Source organism: Amblyomma maculatum, chromosome 10 (assembly GCF_055883805.1).
Source record: "Amblyomma maculatum isolate TAMU_Amacu chromosome 10, ASM5588380v1, whole genome shotgun sequence".
In the NCBI taxonomy this organism is placed as follows: domain Eukaryota; kingdom Metazoa; phylum Arthropoda; class Arachnida; order Ixodida; family Ixodidae; genus Amblyomma; species Amblyomma maculatum.
In genome coordinates, this window is record NC_139353.1 from 134,725,176 (window position 1) to 134,747,888 (window position 22,713).

Genomic DNA, 22,713 nt, shown 5'->3' on the forward strand with positions numbered 1-22,713 from the left:
TGTATGTTTTTACCCAGTCAAGAGGAGTGCCATTAAGATAATATGAAGGAAGAGCGTTAGATGCACAGGAAACACGCAAAACTTTACATTTATTAATGTTTAATTCCATATTCCATGCATTGCACCAGTCTGACACCAAATTGAGGTCTGACTGGAAAGTGTCATTATCGTTAACGTTATTTATTTCCCGAAATATTACACAATCGTCAGCAAAAAGGTGAATGTTAGAGGATATTGTAGAAGGAATGTCATTAATATAAATTAAGAATAGGAGGGGTAAGAGGACCGATCCCTGTGGAACACCAGATAGCACATTAGTAATTGGAGAATTAGTGTCATTAGCATGTACAAATTGCCAAAGGTTAAGAAGGAAAGATTTAATCCAGTCGAAGACGTTAGGATTGAGATTAAGATGGCTCAATTTATGTAGCAGCAATTTATGACATACCTTATCAAAAGCTTTGGAAAAATCCAAAAAATGCAGTCATCGAACGATGAGTTGTCAAGTATGCGGTATAGCTTATCCGTAAAGGCAAGTAATTGAGTTTCACATGAGTATGTTTGACGAAAACCATGTTGCGCAGGTGTGAAAAATGAATTCTCATCGAGAAAGGTAACGACATGCTTGAAAATGATATGTTCTAGTAATTTGCCAAATGGGAGCCAAATGGGACGAAAGTTTTGAGGGGAGTGCTTACCACCGGACTTGTGAATTGGAACCACCTTCCCAATTTTCCAGGTGTTAGGAAGGCTTGCTGTGTCGAGTGACTGTTGAAAAAGTTTGGTTAGTATAACTGAACTATAAACACAAGTATTTTTAAGAATTTAGCGCTAATCGCATCGAAACCAGGTGAAGAATCATTTTTTAAAGAGTCAGTTAATTTGGCTACGCCAGGTGGATCGATTGTTATAGGTGGCATTGTCGGGAACCTGTGGTGCTGTATGTAAGGCAGATTAACGCTTGAAAGGGAGGAAAAGCTTTCAACGAATGTGTCATTCAGCACGGAAACACAAAAATTACTGGGGATAAGTTTACCGGAGGAAACTTGTAGTCTAATGAATGGGTAAGACGCCCGACTACTGTGCCGGAGTACCCGGGTTCGAACCCAACCTCTGCGGCTGCGTTTCGATGGAGGCGAAACGAAGAGGCGTCCGTGTGCTGTGCGATGTCAGCGCACGTTAAAGATCCCCAGGTGGTCGAAATTACCCCGTAGCCCTCCACTACAGCTCCTCTTTCTCTCTCTCCACTTTCACCCCCACATTCCTCCCTTCCCTTACGGCGCGGTTGCGGTGTCCACAGAAAACAAGTGAGACAGTTACCGCGCCTTTCCCTTCATATAAATAAAAAAATTAGGTGTCTGCAGAAGCAAGGGTGGCAGATACTATGCCGTCCTCATTTTGTGAACTCCTTATGAAAAATTGTCCGCGAGATGTGTCAGCGAGATTCCACCGATGACAGGTAGTGCGCTTTCCTTCTCTGTAAACGAATTGTAGAACACCCGTGAATTCCGATGCGTTAAAAGGAACGCTGGATTTAGGTTCGACTAGATGGATTTATAGTAAGGGAAATGCGCGATAATTGTCTCACTTGTTTTATGTGGACGCCTCAACCGCGCCGTAAGGGAAGGGATTTTATTAAAGAAAACTGATTTATTTACAGGAAAGGAAAGGCACGGTAACGGTCTCACTTGTTTTTCTGTGGACACCACAACTGCGCCGTAAGTGAAGGGAGGAAGATCCCAGGCAGCACAAAGCATTGGGCCAATGTTGTAAGTACGACGGCAAGCAGTGGCCCTACATTGGGCCAGCCTAACCAGCATGCTCCCAACATAGGACATGCCAGTCAACACAATGTCCAACAATGGCCCAGTCTAGCCAGTGCTCTCCCAGTGTTGGCGCTGCCAGTAGCCAACACTGGCTAGCTTGGGCCAAGATGTACAGTGAGTTCCCGATATTGGCACTGCCGTACATACAGAATGTCTATGTTGGACCAAGATTGCCGTTGTTCCTCCAATAATGGTCGCACGGGATTTAAAACTGGCTATAATGGGCCAAGCTGTCCTGCCTTCCTCCGTCATTGGGTTTTCCGTTTTTTAAAACTGGCTACAATGGACCAAGTTGTCCTGTGTTCTTCCGGCATTGGATGTTCCGGTTTTTAAACATGGCTACAATGGACAATGTTATCCGCTGTTCTTCCAGTATTGGATGTTCAGTTTTTTAAAGATGGCTACAATGGACCAAGTTGTCCTGTGTTCCGCCGTCGTTGGCCGTTCCTTTTTTAAAACTGGCTACAATGGACCATGTTGCCCCGTGTTCTTCCGGCGTTGCCCGTTCAGTTTTTCTACAATAGACCCAGGTGTCCTGTGTTCTTCTGACGTTGACCGTTCCGTTGTTTTAAACTGGCTGTAATGGACCATTGCAATTTGTCTTGTGTTTTTCCAGTATTAGCTATCCCTGTATGAAAACTGCCCACGATGGACCACTTTTTCCCCTGATCTCGCAAATGTCATTGCCATCCTAAAAACGCAGCTTTAATGGGCTGCCGAAGTGAATATTTTCCGTTGACCATTCAATCAAAACAAATTCTCCATTTTTATGGTTGAATACACGTGCGCTGGACGCCAAACCGCAGCATTTAATTCCGACAACATTTCAGCCGATCGTTCGGACCTCACCAAGTACCACGTACGGGACGACAATTACTATAACGCATTCAAGCACGTACCGCTGCAACTGTCTGGATTCGACTTTTCGGTGCGCTCATATGCGGCGCACCTTTGGGGGTCAGCTATATGTGTTTATGGTTTTAGCCTATTGGCATGCATGCAGATTTCGTCGCAGGCGCATACGTTTGTCGCACAATTATATCTAATGATAGCACGACCGTGCGACCACATATGTATACCCCAGACCGGCTAGCACTCACGACCCAATATGCCTGTATTGGACGCCGATTACATCCCTGCATCTATACGTAACCTATAGTACAAATCCAGTTGTCAGTGAGAACGCGCATAAAAACGAAATCGTGTCGCCATAGCATGTTCATGTGACATTAAATTAGTGATTAGAAGGTAGCTTTTTCATTGCCGAGAAGGAAAACGTTGCCTCAAGTTGAAGTAACAAATGACCATTTTCTCAGCGATGTTTTTGTTCTAGTGCTTTTGTATTATCCATAAGGAACTACGCGCAGCATCGTCTGTTTACCTGGAGAAAGGACCGAATACGATGTGTGTACTTTCTAGACGCAATCACTGGAAAATGAAAAGCCGGAAGACTCGCGAGGTTACCATTTTAGTTTTGGGCATTCACACGGTGGTAAAAAAAATGACAGTTTTTCGTGCAGACCGCGAGCATGAAGGCCCCGGTACATTTATATGGCGCACAACATATATATCGCCAATAAACAAAAAAAAATAGTTTTTTCCGCCTATTAGTTTAGAGTTTGACCATTCCAACCGCGCTAGGCGGTGGCAAAGGAATAAAAAAAAAAACTGTACAGGAATGAAAATAATGTGCGCTGTCGAGTCATTCGAAAAAACGAATGCAGCCTACAAACACTGCTTTAATGAGGCAGTTTTCCATGCCCTTTCCAATTCTTTCATTCTACTAAAATGATTTGGAATACGTTGCTTGCTCATTGAACGTTATCGTCTTTTTGTGCAATCCGCGTTAAGGTGAAGGGGATTGCGAAAAACGTCTGTGTATTGCCTGATGCCACAGCGCTTCTGGACCTCGACGCGCACAAAATTGATTCTGAATCATTCATTGCTGTGTCTGTCACCGTCGATTTGCGAAGTCGAGACAAAACATGAGCGAAGAAATATTGTTACAGTTGGAGAATGATGAGGACGAAGTGGCGCGCTCGTTTGTGGAAGATTAAGAAAAAGAAGTGTGTCGAATGGGCGGCCCTCGTAGCCTGGCTCCTTGGCTGTTCCTCAATGTATATATCTTTAATCCTCTTTTGTAAATATATTTCTCCCTGTTACAAAATTATATGCCAAAATTTAAAAACCTTGAACAATTCACAAATTCCGTAGAATGTTCAGAACAGCGCGGTGCGCTATAATTGGACAAAGGCTTTATCGATGTGGCCATAATTACTTGCGCAACAAAATTATGCAAGGTGTTTTAATGGTTTTGAAAGCTGAGGTAGTGTAGAATAGGTGGAAAAAGTTTAAACAATGTGAAAACTGTTTTTGTTTTCCTAAAAATTTTCAATGTTCGCTGTTTTCTGTAAATTAGCGCGATCGTATCTCTGTATCCAAATGTCATAAAAATATGAGCGTTAGCTGTTTGCGGATAATTATGCTGAGAACATATTGTGGAATTATTGCTGCTCTACCATGAACCTTTTCTGAAATAAAGGCCTGCAAATTAGGAAAATTTTCGTTTCCTGGGCCGAAGTTTAGAATTTTTATAAAAACATCTACTCATACCCGAAAAGCGAACATTAACTGAATACAAATAAAAACATATATATATTCAGTCGGATCATTTTCAGCTAGCTAACTTGAGCATAATTTGTATAATCTATAACCAAAGTTGGCCAGAATAAAAGAGAAGCTCGGAACTCCGCCTCTTTGACATTATTAATCAGTCATCACGCAACAGTATATAATATTTTGAAGTAAATATAAAAGGTCGAACGACCATCCTTTGTTCGATCATAGGTGGCGAAAGGGAGGGGACGCGCGCATTTGTCGATGCACCAGCTGTATGGATTTACGCAACAATGTGGATGGTAGATGGGGAGGCTTTCTATTTTTTTAGAAAATGTTCGTCCGTGGTTGGCTTGAAGAAACAATGCGTTTGCGAACACACAAAACAAAACTATTTATTAGAAGTCGACTCGAGCGGTGCGCGCTGGCGGCCGCTCATCGGCACGGTCCGAAGTCACGGCTGGCCGGTGCCGTTTGCGAACACACAAAACAAAACTATTTATTAGAAGTCGACTCGAGCGGTGCGCGCTGGCGGCCGCTCATCGGCACGGTCCGAAGTCACGGCTGGCCGGTGCAAGCAGAAGAGGGCTGGGTACAGGAGGAATGGAATGTTGAGAGGGGTTTGCGAACACACAAAACAAAACTATTTATTAGAAGTCGACTCGAGCGGTGCGCGCTGGCGGCCGCTCATCGGCACGGTCCGAAGTCACGGCTGGCCGGTGCAAGCAGAAGAGGGCTGGGTACAGGAGGAATGGAATGTTGAGAGGGTCGTTGGTCCTTCGTTCCCACGCGCAGCCCTTGCGAACACAACACCGCGGCGGGAATCACGCGCTGGTTGAGCGGGTCGTTGTTCCCCCTCGCCTACGCGTCTACGTGCAAGACACAACAGACAGCATCCCCAGCTGCGCTGCTGTGCGGCCTCCTCCCGAAGCGTTCATTTCAGAGCTTGTTGGAGACGCTACAAGACTTGTGACAGCTTCTTAAACCTTTCTTTAATTTCTTCCCTCATTAATTTTCTTTTTCATCGTGCTGTGCATAATTTTCTCTTGCGCCTATACATGTCCATGTGCTCCGGTTGGTGCTTGCTACATATCAGTGAATAGCTGAGCTGTGAAATGTCGCCGGAGTACGGATTACAGCAACGGCGGGATACCATCGGCATTATCAGACTCAGTGAACGCCGTCATCTTAGACCGTGAGTATATATCTTTGCAGCATGCCATTGCTTCATAATTGGTTCTATATAATCTCCTACCAGTCCCAAATGTTCTCTTTCCGTATTCTCCTCGAAACAACTGCGCGAAGCATGACTTCAAGAACTAAGCGAATTTTCCTCCGGGTTACATGCAAGCAAGTGCGTGGACTTATTTGCTGGCTGCGATATGAATAGCATTTGCGCCGAAAATAGAGGAGCCGTGCGTAACAGGTGTGTATGCCACCAACACGTGACAGAACACTGCAGGCAGCCATTTGCGCAGTTTTCTGACTGTGCAGCGCGCCGCAATCAATTAGTAACCAGATACTATGCGCCCGGCTTTGTACATATATTTTGGACAGCCTCTCTTCTGCGCGCAGGAAGCCATGTTCACACAGTTTTTGGATTTTGTTAAGAGTTAAGGGCAGTTTTTTGTTTTCAGATGTACAGACGAAGTTTTGAAAACTGTTCGTGCCGTCTGTGCAAGCGAATTTTACAGTGGGGCAGACATGTGCGTGATGCCGCTTGATGACTAGGCTATAATTAAGTCATAATGAACCTCCACTTTTATAATGGTTAATATCATATTGAGGAATTGAAAGCCGTGAACAGCGCAAGTGAGCCCCTTTTCAAAATTTTCTTAATCGACGCCCCCCTTCTGAGCACGTGCCTTCAGGTGAGGGCGTTATCAGAAAGCGGCGACAATAGGAGAGCGATTTCGCAGACGCGCTTCGAGGGCGGGGGAAAATAACAATACAAGCAAAAAGGCACATCAGCCGTGTGTGCACTGCGTCCCTGTCACTGCAAAGTAAACAACGTGCACGCGGGACACAATGTACAAAACATTGACGGCCGGTATGAGGCAACCATATCGTCCGAAATATATTGCTCGCGAAGCACTCGATGACGGCGCGCACTTTCAGGCGAAATGGGACAGGACGTCAGATCCGCCTGTTCGGCAATTACAGCTCTTTGTACAGTACTCACGGATTGAAATAGGACATTCGGAGCGCGTGGCCGTCGCTGAATGCAAGGCAGTGTGGTAAACAGGCCGGCTTATTGGCGACCGGAAGGAGCAGTTCTGCTTCTTAGATGTTCTCCCCCTCGAGCTATACCACAATGCAGCACCTTGGTTCCATGAGCATCCCCGGGCGGCGCTGCATGCAGCGACGGCCACGCGCTCCGAGTGTCCTATTTCAATCCGTGAGTACTGTACGTCACGTGCCGTACCGTATGCATGAAGTGCACGCCATAGCCATCGTGCAAGAATGTTGAAACCGAAGCAGCGATCCACGTATTCTAATTCTATAGGAAATCATTTGGGAGTAGAAAAGAGCAACTTAATATGATGTGCATGGTTCTTTAATGAACGATATGTATAAATGGACGGTTGAATAGTTACAGTAATGGAGTGTTCCGCTAGAATTGTTTACGGCCGTGACCGCAATAAACATTACTCATATTGCTCTTAGCTTTAAGCTCTGGCATTGATAAGCCTATCTGAAGAACCGACTGTTAGTGACAGTTTGTTTACAGCTGTTGATCAAAAGGTAGGCCATCATGCTATTATTGCAGGCATATTTGCTTCTTTTTGTACCTCTGTTTACTAAAACTTAATTTTGTTCCCCATTCCTAGGGACGCTGCACCTCTTACAACACTCACTGTTCAGTCGCTTTTATTCAAGTATACAAAAAGGAGGAAATGCGCATGCACTCATAGGATAGCCTGTCTTTCCGTTAACAGCTGCAAATAACACGCCACTGCTCCTCGGTACCTTGGATGAAGTTTTCAATGGGGTTACCTGAGATGCCTAGCAATAGCTGTAATATTTATACCAATCACTGCAGTGAAACAGAAAGGTAACACTGCATAACTTTAACTCCTGCATGCACCTATAAACGTGCCTTAATTTATTGCCCATTCTTATAGACTTAGGACCTCTTACTATAGGCTTTGTTCAGTAAGCAACCGTCTTTCATTGCTTCAATTTATATCTCTACACCACTTTCTTGTTGCTCTGGGTGTGATCATTTGATTTCATTGTTCAAATCATATTGTTTTATCATGTGTGAATGATTTAGCCTGCACATACATGCTTTCATTTTTTTTAGATGCGCATCGGGAGCGTTTTCTACGTAGAAGTGGATCGATTGAGTTGTATCACTGGTGCGAAAACCGACAACCCCCAGAAGATATGTGTCCTGTGGTTGGAAGGGCAATAAAGAAGAAGAAAATCAGCGGAAAAGCCTGCCTAAAAAAAGGTAGCACTGCATCACTGTAACTGCTGCATGCACCTTTAAATATGCCTTATTTTTATTGCCTATTCTTATAGACGGTGGACCTCTTGCTATTGGCTTTTTGCAGAAAGCAACCGCCTTTCATTGCTTCAATTCCTATCTCTCCACCACTTTTGTGTTCCTTCGAGTGTGATCCTTTGATTTTATTGTTCAAATCATAATATTAAATCGCCGGTGAATGATTTCGCCTACACATACATGCTTTCATTTTTTTAGGTGCGCATCGAGAGTGTTTTCTACGTATAAATGGATCGATTAAGTTGTATCACTGGTGCGAAAACCAACAGTTCGGTGCCCCCAGAAGATTTGTGTCTTGTGGGTGGCAGGGGTATAAAGAAGAGGATAATCAGTGGAAAAGCCTGCCTAAAAACTTACAAAGATGGCGCAAAAGCGAAATGCTGATCAGGGTTAGAGTCTGATTACTTCTGTTATCCCATTTCACTTGCTAGGTGATGTGACATATATGAAATACCTTAGTATAATTTGTGGTATACTCACTGAAAATTGTGTAGACATTAACTTTTTTCTCGTTCAATTATTTTGAGTGACGCACGAATTGGAATAAAACGAAGTCATCCACACGTCTAATGCCCATAGACATTAGATGCGTGGATGAGCTCATTAATTGTGTTCCTATGTGAGCATGCAATAGTTTGTCGAATATATTAATATGTTAAAAGTTGATTTTTTTACTGTTAACCGGAGTAATACATATGCTCCATATCATAGCATTATTCGCCTGTAGTTTGTATCTGCTCTTTCCTAAATTGTATTCTACAATGTATACGTGTGTCATCTCGTACGTCTATTTAACTAGCGAACAATTTGCAATCGAATCCCTTTTGTGATGTTTCAGCTACAAATAATGTATGACAGTTGTGACAATATAGGTAGCTTTAGGTATAACATATAGCGCGAAAATCTTTAATATATGCGATGATATTTTTATTCACCGCATTGGCTAAACCAGCCTGTTGAAGAGACGAAATGAAAACAAATATGGATGTCTTCGGACAGGAACAGTAATCGTGGTGCCATGACCATTTTTTTAATTAAATTTTCATATGTCGTGGGCTAATGTCTCGACACAAAGGAATGACCCTTAGGTTTGCCAGATGCGGCGCAGTATTCTCGAAAAAAAAAAAAACGCCTATCACTAAAGCTGGAAAACGCCGTTTTTGTCGTTTCAAAAAGTTGCACGTTTGGAGGCCGGCTGGTTGCGTAAAATTTTATCATCCACTGTTTTTTACTCACCGCATTTGGGTAACGTTTACTTGTATAAGAAGTATTAAAAGTGTGTTTCATTGATGCAGTTGATTTAGTAAAAAATCGCAAACTTTGCTTCAAGAACAACGCGCTACAAAAATGTTAATGTTCAACCTTACATACTGGCGTGACGCATTGCGTTGTTTGCACTAAAATATTCTGTGTTTATTACGCAGGTCATATTGTTAATTTAAGGCAGAATTTGGAGCTCTAAGCTGCTATGTGTGTTCTCTGTAACGCCACCAAAAGTATTATGCTGGAAAGCGATTTGCTTAAGATTGTAATTATAAAAGTTACACATTGAAAAATCATCTTCAAAAATATAGTATTGTTAGTGGTGGTCAAAGCTGACAAATGGAATAACATATTAATAACCTAGATTGAATACTATTGCACCTAGCAATAAAAAAGAATGCCGGACCGAGAAAAAGTTCAGCCTTCACTTGCGTTCTGCCATGAAATTGGCAGAAATAGTGAAATAATACCATTTTAAGCTATATTAAGTATTTGTCCCAGAAGCAGAAAAACGGTGTTAAGCGCTGACAATGTTTTAAATTTTACTTAAGGTAAAATGTAACTAAATTAAGCAAATACTAAATTGAAGTTTTGATGCCTATTCCATAAGGGGGAGCCATATAAGCACATCTATAGAACAAAAACAAGCATTTTTATATTTCTAATATTACATTTTGCAGAATTCAATATATTTACTGACTAAAATTAACAAAGTACTTTGCACTGTTTCCACAGATTTTGATAAAAATTGATGTTGCGGCCGTTTCTTCAATTCTTATCAGTATTCCTTATTTTACCATTTTCTTACTTTTGTCCAATTTCAAAATAATATGCAGATACACACACAAATCTAGAGCTTCAAATTTTTTCACAAATAAAGAATGGAACCTAGATAATGTAGAAAAATAGTTTCTGTGCCAAGATATTATTGCATCTTGCAAGAATGCAGGCTGAGTTTGGCCATTATCAGCACAAGCACTCGGTTTAATATTTATTGTTATATTTTTAAACAGTATAACGCAACACTTTTTAGTCCGTAATATTTTTGAGGTACTGAAGATTTTTGAGAGGGATTTGAATGAAAATCGAAGATGATCTTTTTTTAATTGCAGCAAATTTGCCCTTTACTGCTGTTTTCGAATTCTGAGCAATTTTGATGCGTTGTGGAGAACACACCTAGTGGTCTGGAGCTCCAGATACTGCCTGGAATTAAGAACATGCGTCAGGAAGTGAAAACATATTTAGTGCAACCAACCTAATGCATCATATGCCAGTACATAAGGTTAAAAATGAATATTTTTGCAGCGTATCGCTCCTGAAGAAAAGTTTGCGATTTTTTAATAACACAAATGCAAAAACAAAATAGCTTTCTAATAGTGTTTGTAAATATAAAACATGCATATATTTAGTGAGTAAAAAAGAGCAGATGACAAAATCATGGTATCCAAACTTGCAACATTTTGAAATGGCAAAAACAGCGTTTTCTACCTCTAGAGATATACCATAAAATTGTTTTTTTTTCGAGGAAACTACGCGTATCTTGAAAAACTAAGGTTAATTCTTTTGTGTCTAGATACTTGCACACCACATATAAGAATTTCATTGGAAACGAAAGATGGCCATGGGACCTCGATTATATTTCTTATCTAAGGCACCCATAATACGCTGTGAGAAAGCCAATATCAAAGGCTTTTTTTAATATTCCATATTTCGAACGGTTGTGCCATCTAAGAAAATTAGAAAGCTAGGCACACCTTAGGTGTAGCCAGCCCTCACTTTCTGTTACAGCTGCATTTGCTAAGCTGAATTAATGCGTTGATTACTTTATTTTAGCCACGAATATAGCGCTATTACGTGTCAATTTTAAAGAAAGGCCGCAGTGACGCGATTCTTGTAGAATTTGTAAGTGAAATCTGTAAACCTTACAAATCTACCCATATATATGATCTCTTGCAGGTTTTATTCAAGCTACATTACACCTGCTGCGCCCCATAGCTTGAGCCAAGGGTTATAAATAAACCATTAGAAACAGACGATGGAAACCGGTGGTGCATTGCTGGCAGCCACTAAGGACAGCGCAGAAAATTTTTATTTTGTACGTGGGGAAGTGAGGTTATTCGCTTCAAGTACTAAATATTCACTTTAGACAATAAATAGGACTTACAGAGTCGGTGAGCACGTTCGGAAACCCCTGTTTCAATATTTGCGGTTAGAAACCTCATGTGTACCTTTTTTTCCAGCTGTAGATAAATTCCGGGTTATGTAGATACCGAAACCGTTACCAGCCCATTCGCGCACCTCAACTGTGCTGCTCACAACATGATTTTGAGCGGACAAAACAACCTGCCGCTAAGATTGCTAGCCCCATGCATGAGTAAGGGTGATATGCTGGCGATGGTTGCTTCGCGTCGGCCCTTTGGCGCACATGAAGGCTCGAGTTACAATGAGCGCGCCGAACTTTGCAATGCGGATAATGACTACAAAGCGGTAAGGATATAAATTAGTTTAACAGTATTTTTCAGCTGTAAAATACAAATACAGTCTTGTTGGACGATGTGCTGGCGCGGACGAAGAAACCATAGGCAACTTGTAGGTCTAACGCTACACAGGGCTGTCGAGCCAAGCCAAGTCCTCAATTGTATTGTCCGGGAATCAGATTTCTGTATTTTCGTAGTTTCCTATTGTATCTGGCGTTCAAAATGCAGACGTGAGGGTTCTTTATCACAAATAATCAAACGTGGATTGTGCCGGTACTCTTCAAAGTAGCAACACCATTTATTGTGTAAGTCATTAATCAGTAATTTAGGTAAATAATGTCAATAAGGATTCCAAACAAAACCTTTTCTATGGCGCTCAAGGTAGCTTCCAGCAATATATATCTGGTTTCCTTTGCCTGCCTCCGAAATGTTTTTTTTATCCCTTGGATCAAATTTGCTTGGACAAGCAGTATATGTGTAAAAATGATGCACCTGTGAGCTACCCGTTTAAGTGAGCTCCCGTTTAAGTGAACTACCCACAAAACCAGTCAAAAGCGTATATCAGCTAACCAGCGGCCAGTGCAGCAGTCGTGGGCTTAGATCGCTTGTGTATATTATATCTAGCCATTTAAAAAAAATGAAAATGGTCGCCGAACATTCTCTTGGTAACGATTGTTAGTATAAACTGTTTGCACATCGCAGAAAGCGTAGGAGCGGCAAAAAACTAGCGCGCCAGTCATATGCGGAGACAGCCGATAATCAAGCACTAATTCCTAGTGTGGGATGAAACACTGGCTGTCTCAGCCGTATTGCTGTGGAGGCGATCAAAATGCAACAGGGCACATGCTATGCAATGTATGTGCGTCTTTCATCCTAATAAACCCAAGGCAGCTGAAACTAATCTGGAACTCATCAGTATAGTGTTTCTCATTGACCATAAATTTTGGTACATGAATCCTGGAATTTTCTACATCTTCCTAAAATAATGCGCGCGATTTTATATGCCTCGTGATAGTGTTGTAAATTTTGGTTCCTCATTGTTTTTGTGCAGGTGCCATTTGCGAAAAAGTTGGGGTGGACGATTTGGAGGCACACGCATTTATTCGCAGGTGGCTGCCTGGTTCCTGTGACAGGGGGGGTGGAAGAAAAAGGCGTTATGCTGAAACCTCCCCTGGCGAACCAGGCGTGCCACCTGTTAATGCAATTGCAGGGTCAGCCCCCTCACTACGCCTATGAGTGTGCCCTCCAGCTCCCTGGCCCCTTCCACTTCCCGAGAGCCCGCCCTGCCCTGACCAACCCTGCCACTGCCCCGCTAACTGCTGCTGTGTGTGCCCTCAGCACTGGCTAGTAACAACTGCCGTCTATAGTAACAATTGCAATAAATATTATCTTTTTGTGAACCATGCCCTTGTTTTGTGAATATCTACTGGTTTCTCATGAGCAACAATTTGAATTTTTATGGCCACTCCTATTTGAAAGGCCATTATTGTCCCAGCAAGTTCGATGTGCTGTCGCGAATATGGCTAGAATGAAAAAGGCTGCATTTTATGGCCTGCACAGGCAGTGCCACAAAATGTGTAATCTTGACATCATCAATGGCACATGAATGGAGTAGCCGGTGTACCCATAAACCATTGGATTAATATTGGTATCGACAATATGCGGCATGAATGGAGTAGCCAGTGCACCTGCAATGGCTAACCATTGGTATGATATTGGCATTGACAATGGGCCATCAATGGAATAGCTGGTATTAAACAAATATTGGTAATACAATGATGGTATAATGCTGGACAGTATTGGCAAGAATCATGGTGCATGAATGGAAAGTCTAATATTGTGCCTACATTGGTGGCTCCAGCTTGGTTGAACACTGGACCAATCTTGGAACGAAAGATGGGCCAAGAATGGAGAATGTAGTAAAATGCCCAAATGCCAATATCAGTCCAATATTGATGCCATTCTTTTCCAGTGATGAACCATTGTTGGACCAATGCTGGTGTGCTGCTTGGGATGGGAGTGAAAGTGGAAAGAGAGAAAGAGGAGCCGTAGTGGAGGGCTACGGAGTAATTTCGACCACCTGGGGATCTTTAACATGCGCTGACATCGCACAGCACACGGACGCTTCTTCGTTTCGCAAGGAAAGGGAGGAAGGTTGGAGTGAAAGTATAAGGAGAGAAAGAGGAGTCATAGGGGAGGGCTGCGGAGTAACTTCAACCACCTGGGGATCTTTAACGCTCGCTGATATCGCACAGCACACGGACGCCTCTTCGCTTCGCCTCCGAAAAACTATTGAACACCATGTACCGGGTGTAGCAGCAACGCTCAGGCTTTCGGTTTTCTCCACTGTGTATTCTGCAGTGCTCTCGGTCATTTTTAAAGCATCTAGCGCAGTGCTTACCTGAAGTAAACATTATGGCAAACGTTTAGTGCTAGCAAACTTTTGCACTTTTGTGGTTAGAGTAACAGCCATATCCCTTCAAAGAATCTAAACACGATGAACTGTACCTGCTTATAGTGGGTTGCAAAATGATTTGGTGCTTGAGATTTTCTGACATTACCTAGAAACCATGCCATGCAATAGTCGGCTCAATGCGCCAGAGGTCCGGAGGCACGTTCTCAATGAATTTTACATCCATTTTTTTAAATAGTGTAGCTGTTGTGAACGCTGAATGGGCTCCGTATTGAGGGAATCAGATCAGAAACTTTTAGAAATAGTCATACTCCTCCTGAAAAAACTGAAAGATGGCTTAGCTCTGCTGTGCCTGAATATACGGAGCGAAAAGCTGTGACTACCTCGGCATCAGTTAATTTCTCCAGTCTTCTGCACCGTTGGCCAGCAGTTATACTCTCCTTGGCTTCCATGTCGAGTGCGGGTAAGGTCACCGGCGTTCTGTAATTGGTTTACAGGAAAAGAAAGGCGCAGCATCTCTCACTATCAGAAGGCAAGAAGCGCCACCGGGCAGCGTAGGAGCGCACTCATACAAGGTGTTGCACAATTAGACGCGCGCTGTAGAATGCTTCTCCCAAGCTAAACCGCGGAATCCTTGCTGTTCAAATTTCGCACAGAAATCGCATTTTGTCGCTAGTATTTTTTAATACTAAATTTGTTTGGGGTACTTGCCTGATTCGATCAGAAGAAGTAAAATATTCCCATCGCCTGCGGCGGCGGCGACGCCAGACGAACCGCTGCCCCAGCGATGGGACTGGTGGCGCCACCTCATGCTGCTTACAACAACTCAAACCGTCTGCCAGAAACGTTCGCCCCCTCTTTTCCTGCTACAAAGTTGTTGTAAGCAGCATGAGGTGGCGCCACCAGTCCCATCGCTGGGGCAGCGGTTCGTCTGGCGTCGCCGCCGCCACAGGCGATGGGAATATTTTACTTCTTCTGATCGAATCAGGCAAGTACCCCAAACAAATTTAGTATTAAAAAATACTAGCGACAAAATGTGATTTCTGTGCGAGATCTGAACTGCAAGGATTCCGCGGTTTAGCTGGGAGGAGCATTCTACAGCGCGCGTCTAATTGTGCAACACCCTTTAGCTGTTCGCAGGTGGTGGGCGTCACATGCTCTGTGGTGCGGCAGGCGAGGAAGTGCCAAATGAAAGGCGCGGCATGGACACAGGGATTGAACGCCCGGCGGGGTCAGCTTCGTATATGCGTGAATGAATGAATGAAAATTTTATTTCCACCGAGAAGTAGCCCTTCATCTTCCGCCCCGGCACGCAGGATGTTGAAACTCTCACCTCGACAATGTCCGTTTCTCCTACATCAAAACGCCGACTGCGTTTCGATGAGCGCGAAACAAAGGGGCGTCCGTCTGCTGTGCAATGTCAGTTCTTGTTTTTGTTGTGGCTGTAGGAAGAAGGAAAAAAATGCACGTTCCTGCTACTGGCTCTCTACCTGAGCCACCTCCACTGCGTCGTGCGGAGAGAAGAAAAAAATAGAGAAGAAAAAGAACAGGAAGAGGAAGACGCGCGCCGCAACATCAGTCGCGGCCCACCACCGACGCGGTGGCGGGTGCAATGACGACCTACAACAGATATTTGGTGGCTGGCTAGCCCCTGCAGCAAGCGGCGTTGACCTACGTACGGTCCCAGCACCATAGGGCCAGGAACAGCCAGCCTAAGATCCCCAGGTGGTCGGAATTACTCTGAAGCCCACCACTGCGGCTCCTCTTTTATTTCCACTTGCACTCCCACATTCCTCCCTTCCTTTACGGCGCGGTTGAGGTGTTCACAGCAAACAACTGAGACAGTTACCGCGCCTTTCCCTTCCTATAAATCAATCAATCAATCAATCAGAAAGTAGTGTGACAGGGATTACGCCTTCATCATTTTGTGAACCCCGTACTAAGATTTGTCCGCGCTATTTGTCAGCGAGAATTCACCGATGACAGGTACTGCGCTTTTCCTTTCCTGTAAACAAATTATAGAACACCGGTGAATTTCGATGCGTTAAAAGGAACGTTGGATTTAGTTCGATTAGATTGATTTATAGGAAGGGAAAGACACGATAGCTCTCTCACTTATTTTCTGTGGACGCCTCAACCACGCCGTAAAGGATAGGAGGAAGGTTGGAGTGAAAGTAGAAAGAGAGAAACAGGAGCCGTAGTGGAGGGCTACGGAGTAATTTCGACCACCTGGGGATCTTTAACGAGCGTTGATATCGCACAGCGCACGGACGCCTCTTCTTTTCGCCTCCGCGAAACTAGGGTGTATAAGGTGTACAGGGTTTTGAATATTTGGGGGCTGGGATTTAAAACATTCCTGTGCAAAATCTACTACACCATCCGAGCTGAAATAACGTTCACAGAGTAGCAAGATATCGTCTACGTTATCTGATAAGTGATTCAACATCGGTACTTACCTAGATTTCTCGAAATCGAGAAAAAACTGCTCTCGGTGGCGTGCACAATTTTCGCAGAAGAGAGTCGAAAAGCTATTTTAACATGGTGCGTCATCTGTCGGGCAGCGAGGCAAGCGCCCCAACGGCCGTGATGGAGCTTGTCTCACTGCTCGACAGATGACGCATCATGTTAAAATGGCTTTTCGACTCTCTTCTGCGAAAATTGTGCACGCCACCGAGAGCAGTTTTTTCTCGATTTCGAGAAATCTAGGCAAGTACCGATGTTGAATCACTTATCAGATAACGTAGACTATATTTTGCTACTTTGTGAACGTTATTTCAGCTCGAATGGGTTAGTAGATTTTGCATAGGAATTTTTTAAATCCCAGCCCCCAAGTATTCAAGACCCTATATAAGGTATGTATAAGGTGTAGCAGCAACGCTCAGGCTTTCGCTTTTCTCCACAGCAGATGTTGCAGTGCTCTCGATCATTTTTTTAAAGCATCTAGCGCACTGCTTACGTAAAGTAAACGTTAGGGCAAACGTTTAGTGCTAGCAAACGTCTGGCTGGAGTTTTGTAGTTAGAATAACAGCCATATCCCTTGATAGAATCTAAACGCGAAGAACTGTAACTGCTTATAGTGGGTTCCATACTGTCATAAGAAGCGCAAAATGATTTGGTGCTTACTCATACCTTACTTTGAGGTTTTCTGACATTACTACTTAGAAAGCATGCCATGTATTGCTCGGCTCAATGAACAGTCGCACGGAAGCACGCCTCTTCAAGAAGTTTACGTCGCATTTTTTTTGAAATAGTGTAGGTTTGTGGACGCCTGAAGGGCTCCTTATTGACTGAATCAGACGAGGAACATTTCGAAATAGTCATATTGCCCATAAAAATTTTGGAAGACGCTTAAGCTTCGCCTTCAAGAGTGGAACGCGATAGCGTTATTGCACCTCGTTCGCACCGCCCACTCATTCGCTGGGTGTGCTCTTGAGTCACACAAAGACGTAGTTTTCATACTCAACACTTCTGAGCACCACGTAGAAGCATGATTCCTCGAAAGCAGCTCGGCACACATCGCAGGGGACGCTTTCCCAGCAGAAGCGCTACGGCGCAGAGATCACGTCAGAGGCGTCCGGCATCAGAGGCTGCACCTACCAATCGCGCTGTGAGCGGAAAGAGGAGTCGCGTCGCCTAAACACCACTGTTCTAGTCACGCACGCTGGATGTTGGAAGGGGAGAGAGCGAGAAAACTTATTAACGCAAGGGTATTGGGGCATCCTCGCAGTGGTACCCGCGCGGCCCGAAGGGGAGAAGCGGGTGAGCGAAGATAGTGATCTAAAGAAAGGAAAGACGCTTGATTTCTGCAACCCGTGAGGGTGCACGGCGAAACTTCAGGGGCGAGTGGAGCGCCACGTGTCGGGGCAGCGCCGCACATTGCGAGGAGGGGTTCTTCTGTGTTTGCCGCAAGATGGCTCTGCATGTGCGCAGAGCGCGGAAGAAATGTAGCGGAAACGTACTTCGCTACTCGTGTAACTGCGACTTCTGTAAGCAACATGCTCATAATTACCGATATACACCTCAGTATAACGTTCTACGGCACGTTTCTAAGGCAACACCGCATTCACTAGAAGCGTTTTTGTACCGCTTTCAAGCATCGAACTCGTGGCTGAGTGGTAACGTCTCCATCTCATACTCTGGAGACCCTGGTTCGATTCCCACCCAGCCCATCTTGGAAGTTGCTTTTTATTTATGAAGTGCATGCCGGGATTTATCGCTCACGGTCAACGCCGCCGACGACACCGGCTTTTCTGCGACACGAGCTCCTTAACGCTACCGCGTTAAAAATGTGAAAGGCGGCTTAGCTGTGCGATGCATGGATATACCTACCGAAAAGCAGTGACTACCTCGCGATCAGAAGTTAATATCTCGTCTTCTGCACTGTTCGCCAGCAGCTTTACTCCTCTTGGCTTCCATGTCGAGTGCATCTAAGTTCGCCGGCGTTCTTGTAATTCATTTACAGGAAAAGAAAGGCGCAGCATCTGTCACTATCAGAAGGCAAGAAGCGGCAGCCAGCAGCGTAGGAGCGCACTCGTTCCCGCTTTGTACAGCTGTTGGCAGATGAGTGGCGTCACATGCTCTGTGGTGCGGTGTTCGAGGAAGTGCCAAATGGAAGGCGCCGCACGGACACAGGGGTGGAACGCCTGGCGGGGTTGATGGAGAGCTGCAGGACGGAAGCCGAGGCAACATTTCGACAAGTGGATTTGCCTGCGTCTGGCTTTTGTTTCCGAAAAAGAGAAACCAGAGAGGGGGAGGGAAGCGGGAAGAAGTAGGAGGGAAAGCACTGAATGAATGATTCTTCAGTCAGAATTTCAAAGCCTGAAATCGGTGATTAGTGGGATAAAGAAAATAAAAAGCTGCAACCGCCGAAGAACTATAAACAGTGTAAACACAAGCAAAAACCTTGTGAAAGCAGTTACGATCACAAAGACCATAAATTCAGAACAATTTAATTATTTATTCGCAATTATATTCAAATCGTCAAGCGGCAGAAAATATACGGAGGCGTATCTAACAATAAATTTAGAACACAGGAACCAACAGGAATAAATACCTCGAAAGGAACATTTGCATTCCTAAATATATTCCCTCTGCACCATAACTATTTAGGAAAACATTCCCATAAATCGTTAATTGTAGAGTTTCTTCACAGCACCTGTACACTTTAGCCCCTCTCCATTACAGTATAAGCTGCACGTGTTATTCTAAAATGTTTCTTTCTTATCCCTTCCTACTTTGGTTCCCCTTCAATCGTTTTTTTCAGATAATGGACTTGTGGTTCACTTTATCTGTTGTTATTCTGTTTCTTTGTCCTCTTGCCCTCCTTGTGGAAAGCTTTCGATAACTGCTCGCCTGCATTGTATTCATTAGGACCCTTTGGAATGCATGTTCCCTTTCAAGAGAGCATGTCATCATTAACGGTGCTTCAGGTGCTTGTAGCTGATTGTCGCTACAAGATTGTAGCCTGCAGCATTGTAGCTTTCCGTGTTGCTACTGCTGATTTTTTTCTTTTTCAGCCATGGGATCACCTTTTCCAGGCTCAGAAATTCATAAGGAAGAAACATTGTTTCACTGCTTGCCCTACTTGTTTCTCCCCCTCACCCCCTGCTTTTTTTCGCAAACAAAATGTCTACTTATCCAAACGTCAAAGCTTCACCTCAACTTTGATCCGTGCTCATTCGTATTGTGTAGCCATGGTCTTTCTCTCGCTCTGCCAAAACTACTGCCTAGGTTTTCCTGCAACGGCTTATGATATTCATAATAGCTACTCTATTGCAAAAACCGACACCTTCAAGCTTGTTCAAGTGTGAAAGCAGCATGGTTTTTGTACTGATGTTTACTGGAGACGCTGGCAGCCAGCGAGATTTAATGAAGCTGCTCGTTATAATTTGCGAGTGCTGGACAAATGCGCTCCGTCCCAATCCTATTCTTCTCGTTATTTCCTTTTCATGGTGCGGATATGTGGTTCCTACCTGTCCTAAGTAGACATATTCGCCTACTACTTCCAGTGCTTCGCTACCTAACGCAAACTGCTATTTCTACCTGAGGCTGCTGAATATTACCTTAGTGTTCTGCATATTGATTTTCAAGCTTACCTTTCTACTTTTCTTGTCTAGGTCATCAATCATTATTAGCAGTTCATCCCCCTAGTTACTTAGCAAGGCCATGTGATCAGCAAATCGCAGATTACTGAGGTATTCTCTATCTACCCTTATCCCTAACTGCTCTAATTCCAAGTCTCTGAATACTTCCTCTAAGCAAGCTGCGAATAGTACTGGGGAGATCGTGTCTCCTTGCCTAACACCTTTCATTATGGGAATTTTGTTACTTTCTTTATGCAGAACTATAGTTGCTGTGCAGCCACTATATATATCTTCCAGCACTTTAATGTGCGGCTCGTCTACCCTGTGATTTCGCAATGCTTGAATCACCGCCGAGGTTTCTAGTGAGTCAAATGCTTTTTCGTAATCAATGAATGCTATGTATAAGGGCCAGTTATATTCCGAGCATTTTTCTATCACCTAGTTGATGGTATGAATATGATAGATAGTAGAGTACCGTTTCCGAAAACCTGCTTGATATTTTACTTGATTTCAGTCTAAGGTTGTCCTGATTCTATTAGCGATTATCTTAGTGAATAGCTTATACAGGCAAGTGGAAATAAAGAAAATGTGTGCATGAAAGAATGGCGTTTATCGAAGAGAACAAATTTCCTCCTTAGCGTTTCAAGCCCATACGTGCTACTGTGCTCACTTTGTGAGGTGAAGAAAATAAAAGGCTTAAGAAGAAGACAGGATGAGGTTTGCCAAAAAGAGGATGCTATCAATATTTCTTGTCACAACACTCTGAAACTAATATTTTAGAGTTATGAAAATGTCGTTTGATATACAAAAGAAGGAAAGGTTTTCGTTTTGATAACTGCGTACTAACTATTGCGGAGCTAGTTAGCAAGTAGTTGTGAAGAATTGCTTGCGGGAGAAAAAAGAAAAAATTTAAGGTGCAAAATTAGTTGTAAAAGAACAACATTTACACTTTCTCGGGAATTCAACATTGCCATAAACTCATTTGTTCTGATAATAATATAAATTAACGTCGATGTATAAGCACTGCGTGCATCTAACTCAGGGACGACGTGCGCGCCACTAGCGGCACCTTCAACGTCAAAAGTGGTAGTACGTTCCATAGGAATTAATGTAGAGGGAAGTCCTAAACGCATTTCTATGACTGCACATTGAAACTACGATGTCGGCGCTTCGTGAATAAAGGCCCGGTACACCATAAAACATATTAAAAATTATGAAATATCACTTCTAAGGCGATCTAGTTTTAAAAATCTAGGATACGTGCGAGTGGGGGTCACCGCTGGCCATCGTTACTGCGCGGCAGCGCGACTAACAGAGACGAAACATTCAGTTTTCTTGTTTCACGGCGTACGCAATCATTCATTACCAGTTAGCGTGTAGTTTAAAGAGAACTCTGACAATTATGCCCTGGCATTTAGAAGCTATGTTTTTTAAAATGGTACGAGTGTGTGTGCTGTGAAGTCGGGCACACCTCTTACGGGCTCTCTGTGAGCTGATGCTTCTCGGAATGGCAAAAGTTCGTTCAGGAGCCCAGCATGCTGCTACGTGGGCTCCACTGGTTCATAGTACGGTAGTTAAAACTGGGTAACCCAGATACACTACTCAAAAGGCAGCTCCCAAAAGCCATGGCACACGAACAAAATCCAATTGCGTCGTGTTGCAGACGCGACAGCGCAGACGATACCCTAGCCGCTGAGGTCGCTCCCGGCAGACGGTGGAAGCCGCCGGAATAGCATTGTCTCAGCCATTGTCTGCAGTGTGTGAGGCGCCACAACGCCAAAATTTGTAAAGGTGCGGTGCAGTTGGTCTTAGTACGTTTGGAATGCTGTTTGAAAGCTTCTTTTTGCATTGAACATCTAGGTTGTCCAGGTTTAACGAGCTCACTAGTGAACGAGTTTAGCGTACGTAGCAGCATGTCGGACTCCAGGAGAAGATTGTGCGATGCGGAAGCAGCAGCTGACAGAGCAGATCACCTGTTAGGTGTATACCTTGCTTCGTAAAACTTCTCGTGCCATTTTAAATATATCGATTCTAAATATCATATCACACTGTGACGCAGTGTTTTGAGCGAACTCTTGCCTACGTGAGTGCATGATGAAATGAGAAAATTGTTACGAAACTTTTGTTTGAATGCGCGTTTGTTTTTAATTGCGCCCCCTACATATAAGGCCGGCTGCCGGGTGAATCCCACGCGCAAGTATCACCTTGTTCCAAAAATGAAGCTCCCTAATTTTGCAGTCTGATTTGTGTGTATATATATATATATATATATATATATATATATATATATATATATATATATATAATAAGCGCGTCAGAAGCGAGGCGCGGGGCTTTTTTGCGCCGGCGGAAAGGCCGGCGCGGGGCAACCGGCGAGCGTCATGGGCCAGCAGGGTGTGCACGGACGACCGAAAGAAGATCGCCGACGCGAAGATGGAAGCAGTGTCTGCAGGAACAGCCTAGGCGTATTTATGTGAGTTGCTGTGCCGCGAAGGGCAATCTTTCCTGTGTCGCCGTTAGCGCT

General features: G+C 43.9%; 1 long non-coding RNA gene across 1 annotated transcript; it reads left to right on the forward strand.

Annotated features, from left to right (window-relative positions):
- The first annotated feature begins 5,322 nt into the window (after window positions 1-5,322).
- LOC146177508 (uncharacterized) lies at window positions 5,323-13,085 on the forward strand. Its single transcript, XR_014701326.1, has 3 exons — window positions 5,323-5,637; window positions 7,750-7,899; window positions 12,745-13,085. It is a non-coding gene; the product is annotated as an uncharacterized LOC146177508 (long non-coding RNA).
- The last annotated feature ends 9,628 nt before the right edge of the window (window positions 13,086-22,713 follow it).